This window comes from Eucyclogobius newberryi, unplaced genomic scaffold (assembly GCF_026437365.1).
Source record: "Eucyclogobius newberryi isolate DKJ021-1_F unplaced genomic scaffold, fEucNew1.0.hap1 SCAF_15, whole genome shotgun sequence".
NCBI lineage: Eukaryota > Metazoa > Chordata > Actinopteri > Gobiiformes > Gobiidae > Eucyclogobius > Eucyclogobius newberryi.
The window spans coordinates 4,031,979-4,044,101 of NW_027315779.1; the positions used below are offsets into that span (position 1 = coordinate 4,031,979).

General features: G+C 42.3%; 1 protein-coding gene across 1 annotated transcript in view; it reads left to right on the forward strand.

Moving 5' to 3' along the window:
• The window catches only part of snx12 (sorting nexin 12), a 69,994-nt gene that overhangs the window by 14,440 nt on the left and 43,431 nt on the right, over positions 1-12,123 (forward strand). The gene's annotated exons all lie outside the window — the stretch shown is intronic.

Consider the following 12,123-nt stretch of genomic DNA (forward strand, 5'->3'; position numbering starts at 1 on the left):
CCAGAGTCAGGACTAAACATGGACTGTCCTCCTGCTGGTGCCAGAGTCAGGACTAAACATGGACCGGCCTCCTGCTGGTGCCAGAGTCAGGACTAAACATGGACCGGCCTCCTGCTGGTGCCAGAGTCAGGACTAAACATGGACCGCCCTCCTGATGGTGCCAGAGTCAGGACTAAACATGGACCGGCCTCCTGCTGGTGTCCAGAGTCAGGACTAAACATGGACCGGCCTCCTGCTGGTGCCAGAGTCAGGACTAAACATGGACCGTCCTCCTGCTGGTGCCAGAGTCAGGACTAAACATGGAAACTCATCTGGTGGACGATCAGCTATACCTGCTGGTCAGATGTAATCGCTTTGCACTGCTGCATACTCAATAACTTCAAGACGGCGATAATTGCGCCAAATTAAGACATTTCTATCTCTACGGGGAGTATTTGACCAAAACCAAGCAATAAAAAAAAAAAAACATAATGCATTATAAAATAAGGACGCATTAGCTCAAAGAACAAAAACAGGACTAAACAGGACGACGAGCAAATAACAAATTATAATCCCAGTCTAATTTAAATATAAATAACAAATAATGACTAAAGACAAACCCTACCTAAGGTCTAAGTGAGATATTTAGAATTATATAAATGTAGTGCTGTTGCCTTGATTCAAAACTACATTTTTAAATGAGCAAAATTTCTCGAAAATATCACCTATAAACTGGAAGCCAAAAGCCATGATGTTAAATGTACAAATAATAAATAGGTCTAACATCTCATTTTAGGGATTGATCCATCACGTTCAAATGTGTGTTTGTTTTGTGTCTGTTATTATTATTATTATTAAGTGTAAATGAATAAACTTGCTCAATAAAGCAGGATTTCAGCTTCAAAAGTCTTGTTAGTGATACTATAATTTGTGAATTCCTCAAGTATGTTCACATAGTTCAAAAAAATGAAATAACATGTGTGTAAAATAAGGTAAAATAACAAAAAACAGAAAAAGCAAAAAACATTAAATCTATTTTATTTTGTACATGTTTTGCACTTGAAATCTCATGACTGACTTTACTGACATTACTTCCATTGTGCAGTGAGGGCCCCTGGTTGTTTGCGTGGTTATTTAATTTTTTCAACTACACACAAATAAAACAACATTTTCTGACCCTTCTTTTGCTGATAATACATTTCCAGACAGGTCGCATCCTCAGCAAATCCAGATTAAATGAATGATGCAACCCCACATGTCGCGCCTATCGGTGAACAATGAGCTATTATGTCCACGTTTATTCTATTCTTCACACTTTATCTACAACGCTGCCATTTAAGGACATGTTTATATGCTTTTTTAAGATGTATTTAATTTAATGTTTCATCAAACCCTTGCCGTCAGAAAGCCTGGGGGCCACAGTCAGTGCCTATCCTTAGCTCCGCGGGGGGACGAGGCTTGGCCATATAAGGCGGTACCTACTACTACGGCACGTTCCGCCGCGTACACGCGCCCTCACACGCGCGCGCGCCGAACCGGGCTTTCGCGCGCGGTTAATCTCCCCCGCGATTGTTCCGATTTCGACGCGGAACACGAACAAACACACACTCGCGCCATCGTATTGTTTGAGAGACACGTCGGCGCAGGTTCAAAGAACACGCGTAAAACCTTGAGAAAAGAGCGTGTTTTCATTCATGATCGGAAAGGACCCGCCTAATACTTCCGCTTACGTCACGCTTTGTTTACGCCCCTCCCGGTGGATTAAAAAGCACACGACGAGACGGCGGAGCGGGATATTTCACCGGAGCATCGCTACAGCATCTTCGTCCCTTTTCTGACATTTCTGACATTTCTTGCCCTTCAAACCCGGTCCAACGCGACGAGCACGAACGGTAAGACGACCCAACACCGCGGCACCCGTGAAATAATAAGAGTTTTAAAATGGTTGTCTTTTATGTGGACGTCAACGTAAAACTACGCGCCGAGTGAAAGTAAAGTGATGCAATATCCCCTCGTGTCTGGAGCATCATACTGGCGGAGTACATTTGAAATAAAACGGCGTCGTAACAGAACGCGCCTCGTGTATAGTTTTAGTTACATTACGTGAGTGAAAGTTTGAATTGGAATGCGGTGATAGTTCATCATACAATACGAGTTTGTCATTTGAGCGGGCGACCAGCTGGTGCCCGCCTCATAATGTGGAAGGAGAAGGTGTCCGGCGCGGTTTGGCGGTCTTGCATCTGTTTGTTAGTTGGTCTGGAATGTATTTTACGAGTGAAACCGTGTCTTATTCATTCATTATTGATCGTGTACCGGTGCTGAGCTCGAGATACAGGAGGAAACCGTGTAGGAGGGGGCTTCCTTCATGCTACATTCACAGACGCCAAAAAAAAACACAGACATTTGAGCACTCAACCACAACAACCACAACAAAGCGCGAAAATAAAATAAAATAAAAAAAAGCCCGCGGATATAACAGTTTATTACGTGTAACAAAGCCGCTCTGCACTGCGCCATGTGGGCTGCGCACACGTAAACACGCGAGCATGCTAGCGCCACATCAGTGCACTTAGCGCGCCGCATCTCCGCTGTCTGACGCAACGTTGGCTCACGGGAACGCGGCGGGGTTTGGTCGCGTCTTCGCCCCGCGGGGTCCGGACGCGTAGTAAAGCAAAGCGTGCAATAATCACGCCCCGAAAACCAACGGAGCACACGCACAAAACCAAAACACACCGGAACGCACATAAACACGAGAAGCGACATCCCCGTAAAAAGCCACAAAGGCGTCATTGCGCGAGATCTGGCCGGGCCACGTGGTGCGTAAGGAGTGTCTGAGCGCGCGCGGGGCCAGCGGGCCACGGGAGTCTGATGATGGTGATGATGATGATGATGGTGATGATGATGGGCACTTCTCGGGCAGCGTCGTCCAGCGGGAGTGACACCCAGCGTAAGTAAGGTTATTTTGAGCTTTTTTTTATTTTTTTTACCGGAGTTAATTGGCAACACGCCGAGCTTAGTAAATGCCATCGCGGCGTGACACTTCTTCCGTCTCCAGGTGATGTGTGTGTGTCTGTGTGTGTGTGTCTGTGTGTGTGTGTGTGGTTGCATCAGCCGGCATGATGTTAAAGGTGAAAACTGACGCGTGATTGCGTGAAAAGTAACGTGTAGCTTTCTGATTGCGTGGGTGCCATTGGCTGTAAAAGTGCGATGTAAAAGGGCACGTGAAGAAGCGTCTGAGCAGGTGGTCCACGCGTCCACGTCTCGTCTGAAGTGTCTGGACTCTTAACCCTTTGTGCTCGGTCTATTACTCACGTCAACGCCATCGGTGTGTCTGGTAATGTTGTGGACTAAATCAGTTACACGTCGATGCTAAGACTTGTGTCAGAACTTGATATATATTGAATTTTGACACGATTGGACTTTCCCTGAACTGGTTTTAGAATGATTTTGAGCTTCATTGGCATTCAAAATAAACAAATAATACAAGCACCGTTAGTTTAAAATGTCCATCTATTGTCTCCCAAAAAAAAGAGTGTTATAAAATTCTGATTGATGATTTTTGAAATATGCGAAGTATCGAGCCCATTACTATAATATAAATCAAGTTGGAAATGTTAGTGTCGTCTATAATTATTCAAAACATGATTATTGGAAGAGTTAATGTAGAGAACGTGCTAATTAGCCTATCTTGGTGATATATTAACTCTATTGAAAGTATAATATTTTGGTTCAATGGTTAGATTGAAGTACATTTTTCAAAGTTATTGCTTGTCTTTATTTTCGATTGTATATTATTGTTCTCCTGCTGTTCTTTTTCATTCCACTGTAAGGTTATCTTATCTTAATTTGAATAACAACCTATTATAATTACAACTTAAGTTATTTTTGTCATGAATACAATGCAAATATTGTCCAAGGGGTCATCTTTACACAATGCTGACATTATTATGAGGGAATATCACAGACAATGCTCATATTATGTTGCTTCCTGTTTAATATTCATGTCTTTTCCATGTCGCGTAAACTGATACAGAGCTCGTGCCTCGTGCCTTTTGCTGCGTCAGTCAAGTATGTGTCACAACATTTTAAACAATTAGCCGCAGGTTATTTGCTTTTCCAACCGCTCATCTGCGTCGTCGTTGGCGTCCGTCCGCCCGCGGCTTCGGCCCGGGTTTGTCCGTGGGAGTAAGGGCACATTTCGTGTCACATTCTTGTTCGCGGCGGCGGGCAGGGGGGGGTGTTTCTGGCAGGTGTCCAGGTAGCGAGGGTCGTCCAGTTTAAAACCACCACTTTGAAATACACACGCACACACTTCCAAAGGTCTCCAACCAATCACCAGTGAGAGACTCGGAGGACCTTTCGCGCGTTATGTAAGACCCGAATTTACAACTTCTAGATAAGTTCAGTCGGTGTGTTGTCAGTTTTTGTCGTCGGTCGTGCGGTGCGATATCCGAGCTTGAGATACTGAGCATATCGGAATACAATTTGTACGGTTTAATGATGAAATGCAGAAAACGAGAGCACAAAGGATGAGAAAGAAAGAGGAGAAAATGTATAGTGGCTTTAAGAAGTGGGAGTTGTAGATTTAGGGCAGTGCAGTTAATCAATTTTGACTCTGATTCAGTCATTTCTAATTGTCTATGATCAGCTTGAGACTTTTTAATCAAGAGGCACAAAGCCAATCTTCTGTCAGTAAAAGTATTCGGTTTGGGCTTGAGTTCAGACTCGGTCAGAAGGAATTTCAGTGAATTTTGTGTTGAAAGGCAATGATTAAAAGTCTGGGGTTAGGGGAAAAAGTTAAATACAAAAAAACAATATAAAACAGATTAGGTAGATTGGGTGTGCCGCCACAGATACAAGATTTATTTTTATGCTCTCAAAATGTGCTAAAAAAAAGGCGCTAAAAGTTGCATCTCGACTCAAACGCTGAACTTATATAACGTCCCGGTCGTGTAACGGGAGTCGTCCGAACTTGGTGACATCAGCGGGAGCCACAACAACAAAGCCATGCGTTGTTTATATGGATGGAGCAAGCAGCTGCTACAGGCCGTAATGGGGTTAGCAGGTTTCTTCCTCCTCCTCGTAAGCCTCTTAGCTCCATGGCTGCCGTCGGACCGGAGCTAATTCAGGTAACCGCGCCGTTATCCCGCAGCAGCCTGTTGTAACCGGAGCGGCGTTAGCCCGGCATCGATGGGCCCTGCGGATAAAGGGACAAAACGACTAATCCAAGTTTGAAAGTTTGAATACGAGCTTATTGCGTAAGCTTATTAATTATGATGTTGGAAACGTACAGAATCTCGTCGTAGCTACAACTGTTCACGATTCTGCAAATTCAAAAGAAAAAACCTTCAATTTAGCAATGTAGAAAAAAAGTTTTCACAACGGTAGAAATTAACACAGGATGTAGGAATGTGCGATATTTGTAAAAATGAATATCTGTATATTTATATATATTTTTTATAATAATATTTTTGCATTGTTTTGATAAAATATTCCCTCAATTTTTACAATGCATCAGAAATGTGCTAAAATGTGCCATACCTGTCTTGATTGAGATTCAAGTATTGCACAAAATGTGAACGGACCATAAATATCACTTTATATTCGATATTACAATTTTGCATATCTTCAAAACAACAATTGCAATATTATAATTGTGTAATATATAAATGTCCCACCTTTTAATGGGATGTATTTTTAGTCGACTATGAATGTATGGATGTTGTCACAGTTGTTGCAGCAATAGTACCTGTTTTTAACTCTGAAATTTCCCTTTGTTTGAACAAATAGTTTCTATTAGACAATGTTTCCTTTACATGCAAACTCCACTCGGATGCCTCGACATTTCACTCAGCCCTTCAGCCTTCAGTTTGATAGTTTTCACTTCATGTTTTCTCACAATACGTTAGCTTGTTTTGCGCTGGTGTGTTTCCTGTGCGGGGCTTGAGTCGGGACACACCTCTTTTAGAAACCTGTCCCTGGTCAACTCCGAACCAGCACCTCGTGAAAGCCACGAGAAAGGGATTAGCAGTGGGTCTGACGTGGACCAGGGAACCAACAGGGGCTCAGTGAGGCCCACACACTCAGCTTTAGGAGACCACCTTTACTGTAACATTATCAGAGTGGGAACTACAGTATGTCATTAAGGTTCACATAGACATAGAGCATGAGTAGAATATTGTGAATGTTGTTTTGAAGATATGCAAAATCATGTTTATCGTCTACCTGATTAAAAAGAAGATACTGTAAACTTTCAAGCAGTCACTTTTTAAAAAAAAAAGCTATTTACACATTTTTCTCGTGAATAAACCTCAACTTAAACATTTAGACCATGGATCTATTATATTATCTGGATGGGGTATGGCTAGCAACAGCATGTCGCAAACGGCCCCAGTGGCCAGTCCATTGGTACTGCAGCCAAAGAAATCATGTGGCCCGGAAAGCTTTTTTCCCATAGAGCGCAATGTAACAAAAAACTGCTCGTGTTCAGCTGACAGGGGCCTAGAGCTTTCAGAAATGTCGGATATAGCGGCAATTTTTACCTATTTTTTGGGTCATTGACTTTTTCTCCATTTAGAATTCTTCAGTTGTCTTTAAAGGTCCCATAACATGCAAAATCGACTTTTCAGAGCTTTTAACCTTCTTACATTGCTATTTGTGCTTCATATATGTACCCAGAGTTTTTTTTTTATTGATTCCCGCAGTGTTTAGCTATATTACAGACTATCTCCTTTCCTTGAATCTCCAAACTGACGGGGGGTGTTCACAGGACCGCGTCATAATCACAGGCACGCGTCATCATCTAGTTCTTTCGTTTCTCACTCATTCGCGCGGCAGGAGCGGCGCATCGCGGAGCAGACAGCTGTGGGGCTACGTCACGGGTTGGGCGGGGGAGCCAGATTGCTCTTCGCAATGGGGGGGGGAATATCAAACCAAGCCGTCTGCATTTCCGGGTTGGTGAGGGGGTCCAAGGTCTGGGTGATATTTCTTAACTATTATGTTAAGGGTGTTGCACAACCCTTTATTATTATCAATTATACACTTAGGATAGACTACGAAACGTGAAAAAAAGCATGTTATGGCACCTTTAAAACACACTTTAAGCTGTTAGCTTCGGCTACGCTCTAGCACGCAGCTCTAGCCCAGCTCGTGTAGGTGATGTGAACCAGCTGAAGTGCCATGAACGAGCTGCAGGCGTAAAACTATGGATCCATGGGTTTAATAACTGAACAGATAATCAAACTAATGACCACTATGGATCTGAGGGCCGTGGATCTACTACTCAGAAGCGTTGTCTTGAAATGTTTATGCCTGAAAAACTTGGAAAACTTTATCTACCAAAAGCATTTGGCAGATAAAAAATCTTCTTCTTCTTTGGTGTTTTATGGCGGTTGGTATCCAAGTGTTACATTACTGCCAGACTTTATTCCTTAGACTATATTTGTTTCCATACTTCTGTCAATCTGAAAACTACCAATAGGCGGCAGCAGCAGACATGAACTCTGTCTCCATGGTTACGCATTCTTAACTTCTTCTTTGGTGTTTATGGCGGCTGGTATCCAAGTGTTACATTACCGCCAGATTTTACTCTTCAGACTATATTCTTTAGACTTCATTTAGACCGCTTATACTTCAGACTTTATTCTTCAGACTTTATTCTAGTCACAAAGACATATCATGACCTCATGGGCTTTGTAACACCAAAGCAATGGAAGGAGTACTTTTACGGACTACGACAGTCTGAGGACTACGACAAAGTCTGAGGAATAAAATCTGGCGGTAATGCAACAATTGGATGCCAACCGCCATAAAAAAACAACAACAACAACAGTCTGAGGACTACGAAAAGTCTGAGGAATAAAGTCTGGCGGTAATGCAACAATTGGATGCCAACCGCCATAAAACAACAACAACAACAACAACAACAACAGACTTTATTGTTCTTCTTCTATGATGTGTTGTCTGAGTGTTCACACGTATCAAAACTGCTGTGATGTCTCATGGCTCTTGATGCTATATTACATCATTAACTAAGGAGGAAGAAGACCTGATGTGCTTGGAACTCATGTGCTTGGAACTCATGTGCTTGGAACTTGTGGGCTTGGAACTCATGTGCTTGGAACTCATGTGCTTGGAACTTGTGGGCTTTGAACTCATGTGCTTGGAACTTGTGGGCTTTGAACTCTTTGAAAATAAAGTCGCACATTGCACAGCTACAGTGGGTGGTGGTAATGTAACACTTGGATACCAACCGCCATAAAACGCCAAAGAAGAAGACTTCACATTTAGACTTTGTTCTTTAAACCCCTAACGCCCCGCTGCCAGCCGCCTTTAAAAGCAACAACAACCTCTGCGCAGCTCTAGTAACTCTCGCTCTGATTGGTCAGCACAATCGCATGGTACGCAAGCCTACGTAACTTCCGGGCCACGGTCCTCGAAGAGCTAAAGGCTAACTGGCGACATGCGCTACTGAGCAGCTGCCATTGACTTGAATGGACTGCTATCTTTGGCCCTGGGGGCTTGATTTAGGCCCATTGCTTTAATACACTTCTGTTGGAATGACATAATATCATCTGAATACATCAAGACAAAAAAATATCGCAATTTTCATTTTTCTCTGTTTCGCCCAACCCTGGCCAATACTCAAAAACCAGTAAGTAACTAAAGAAGAATATTTAAGAAACAAACGATTACATTTTTGCTAATTGCACCGTAAACTGTCTGTCTATGCACGTTAATGGCGTCTTCAGATCTTGGTTCTCGTGTGAATTTATATGCCACGCCAAACGGAGGCCAAATGTCCACTCTGTACCTTGTTCAGCCCTCACAAGTGTAAAGTTTATTATCATGGATGTCGCTCGTCCAAAGTCGTGTTTTTCTACATTGTTTGTGGCCGTTTGTAGTAGTCCTCAACTACACTACCCCGGACATTCCTTTGGATCTGTCCGATTGTTTTCCTGGTATTAATCGGACGCCGTCATTGTTTTGGGAGGTTTTGAAAGCCGGTCTATTTCTTGCGCGCTTCAGAACGGGCCAAATATAGGCGTGAATGTATAGACCTGAATGTGCTGACCTGAAATTCTTTTAGGGACATCAAATACGTGGCGACGTTTCGGAGAATTCTTCCCCTATTTTGATTCACAATAATAGACAAGGAAGTGAGCGCGAGGGAAAAATAAACATATCTAAACCGTGAGTCAACGTCTGTTTCGGTAAAGTTTGATCGGAGATGAAAAAAACAAAAACCTGCTTCCTTAAAGACTGCAGACAGGTGACAACTGGGCTCTTCTTGCAGGTTGGAGTGTTGAGTTTCACTTGTTCTCATTGCCTCCGACTGCGACTGACCCCAAATGTCAGCCCGCCTCCTCCAGAGTCAGATATCAAGACTTGAAGACGAAAAAGTGTTGCTTTACTTATTCTAGATTCTTCGATTTGGCTGCACGTTGTCGCCGTCGTTAAGGCGGGGCGCGGTTTCTACACAAAGTAGATCAAAGGGCCATTTGCGGTGCTCTTGAACAATTCACAATCGCACAACTGTAAACCGCGGTTGAACTGTTAGAAATATACGGTTCGAACGGTCACAGGCGGTCAAACTTTATTTATACCTCACCTGAGTCCGGATAAGTGTAGGAAACTAGAGTAGAGGCATCTGACATAAAACTTGCGTCAAATTTAGAAGGGAAAACTCACTTTAGAACATAGTAATAACATCGGTATGTTCAGTTTTACCATTATTGTTTCAGGAAAGGCAGATCTTTACCTTTTTGAAGAAGCTTGTGATGCTCCAATCCAGCTTTTTCAGTCCAAATGTTGATACTGATGTTTGGGTTTTGATAACGTTCTTTAGCTAGTAATAAATTCCGTGTGCGTATTACATTTTTGTTTAATCAGGGAGGCAGTTGTTGTTCCGCCTTCATTCAAGAGATTTGACCAAACACTAGACGTAAAGACGAGGGAGTAAATATTGAATGTTGTTTTTTTGGTTTGGAATAAACGCCGCTGAACTTTTGAAGATGGTCTCCTCAGGGTCACATCTGTCGGAGCTGATAGTCGTCCGCCTCGATCCGGTCTCCGCTGTTATTGTTCTCGATAAGATAAAACTGGCCTTGACACCTGAAAGCTTTTCCTAGACTGTTGCATCTATAACAGTAGCTTCTGGCACAGTTATTAATGCAATCGTAATAATAATTAATAGTCGTAATAATGCAAAGACCGTTCTGTGCCGTCAACGTCAAAAGGAAACTTGGACTGAGTGATTATAACATTTATTCGGAGCACGGTACATAAGAGAAAGCTTAGAGATTTGGCGGGAGTTTTGAGTGTGACTGAACAGTTTAATCTGCCTGTTCAATTATGAAGATGCGGTTTACTCGTTCTGTGCAGTTATTTTTGTGCAAGAGCCTGAAGATTTTGAGAGCTTTTTACCAGTGCCACAGGACCATATTATTTTGATAGTACATTTGTACAAAAACAGAACAGTTAATTTGTGAACGTTGTTGTAACTATGTGGGTCTTGCTTCGCTGCGAGACAAATTGGATCGTCCATAATATCTAAATTAAATCCAAACCAGCATCAAATGTCCAATAAATCAGCATCGTAACATCCATTTCCTCCATAATAAAGTGAGGGTATTAGATCATTTAACACACAGCTAATCTGACATTCACACTCACTCATTCACACGCACTTGTGTCTAAGTGTTTCTTTCCACCGATCTGAAAAGTCAGATTTTATATGTTACTGTTATTACCATTGTGATGCTGTAATTAATTAAATCTTATCAGAACAAATCATGTCTTGTGACTGGCAGTGTTCTGCATTTCAGACGCTGTTGTAAGTCAATCTTCCTCAACAAGAGATTACATCAGAAGGGGAAGTAGCAACAAAACAAATTAGTATTCGTAGATAAAGAACTGCAGGGAAACCACATTTACAACCATTCGTCCAAGCATGGTGCTGTGCTTAAAAATGTGATTATTAATTTACATCAGGAGGCCCCTCTTCAAACAGAAACGATCAATGCTCTGACGTACGACTTTTGACCTTGAGAGTTTGACGAAACGTAGGGTCAGGGCCTTCTCTCACATCATCGCTGTGTTGTAAATGCCCTCCTCTTCGTGCAAACATCCAGCGTAGTATCTCTTTGACTGTGATTTCGTGCTGCGTGCTGCATATCAGGGCTCGTTGTCTGTGAGGCCTGTTCAGCTTATCTAGCTCCTGGTTCTCGCTGTCCTCGCCCGCTTGTTGATATTAGCTCAGAGAACCGTATCTTCCCCTGCAGCCTTTGGCGTTCCCAGGCTTCTCGCTGTCTGTAGAACAACACACAAAATGCCACGGAGGAGAGGGAAGTCTTGTGTTTTTAACTGACGGACAGCTGTGCACTACGGTGGGTTTATTTGTCGAGAAAATTAAAGGCACACGGTGGGTTTCTTTGGACTGTGGGTTTCCTGGGCTCCGCTGTGGCAGAAAAGGCTGAAAATGTTTGAAGATTTAATTCCTGGAAGTTGTGTAACAGGTGGTTCTTTTAACAGCTCATGTAGTGAAATGCCTCTCTATTTTTTTTTAATAAAGTCTCAAATGAGTTCAAGGGGGTTTTCTGAGAATATTTCTTGCTGCCCGGGCTTCTCATGAAATGTATCTAAACCCTGCCATGTGATATTGGCCGTTGCAATTAAACTGGGCTACTTAAGCTGGCGTTCCATCAGCGTGACTGTGGAGGGAATTAATAATGCACAGAATTGTTAAGCAACGTGGAGTTTCTATAAAAGCGCGATTTGGAATGTCATGATTATCTGGGGATTTCAGAATGTGTTAATAATTGTGAATAATTGACACCAAACACTGACAACACACAAAATAAAAAAACATCTATGTTGCCATGACCATTTGAGGAATTTGCTTCGATGATATGGCGCAACACAAACAAACAAATGATAGTGAAATGAACTATGATAACTAGGATAAAGGCATGCAGAAAATAAGTTGTGACTTACAAATAACAACTTTGTTTTGAGCTATTTCTGGCACTGGTTAAACTGTATTTAAATTTCAGCCACAATATGCAAGTTAGATAATGAAATTGCACTTTAAATGTCCAAAAAACACAAATTATACTCAAAACATTGTCGTCAAACCTATTTCAA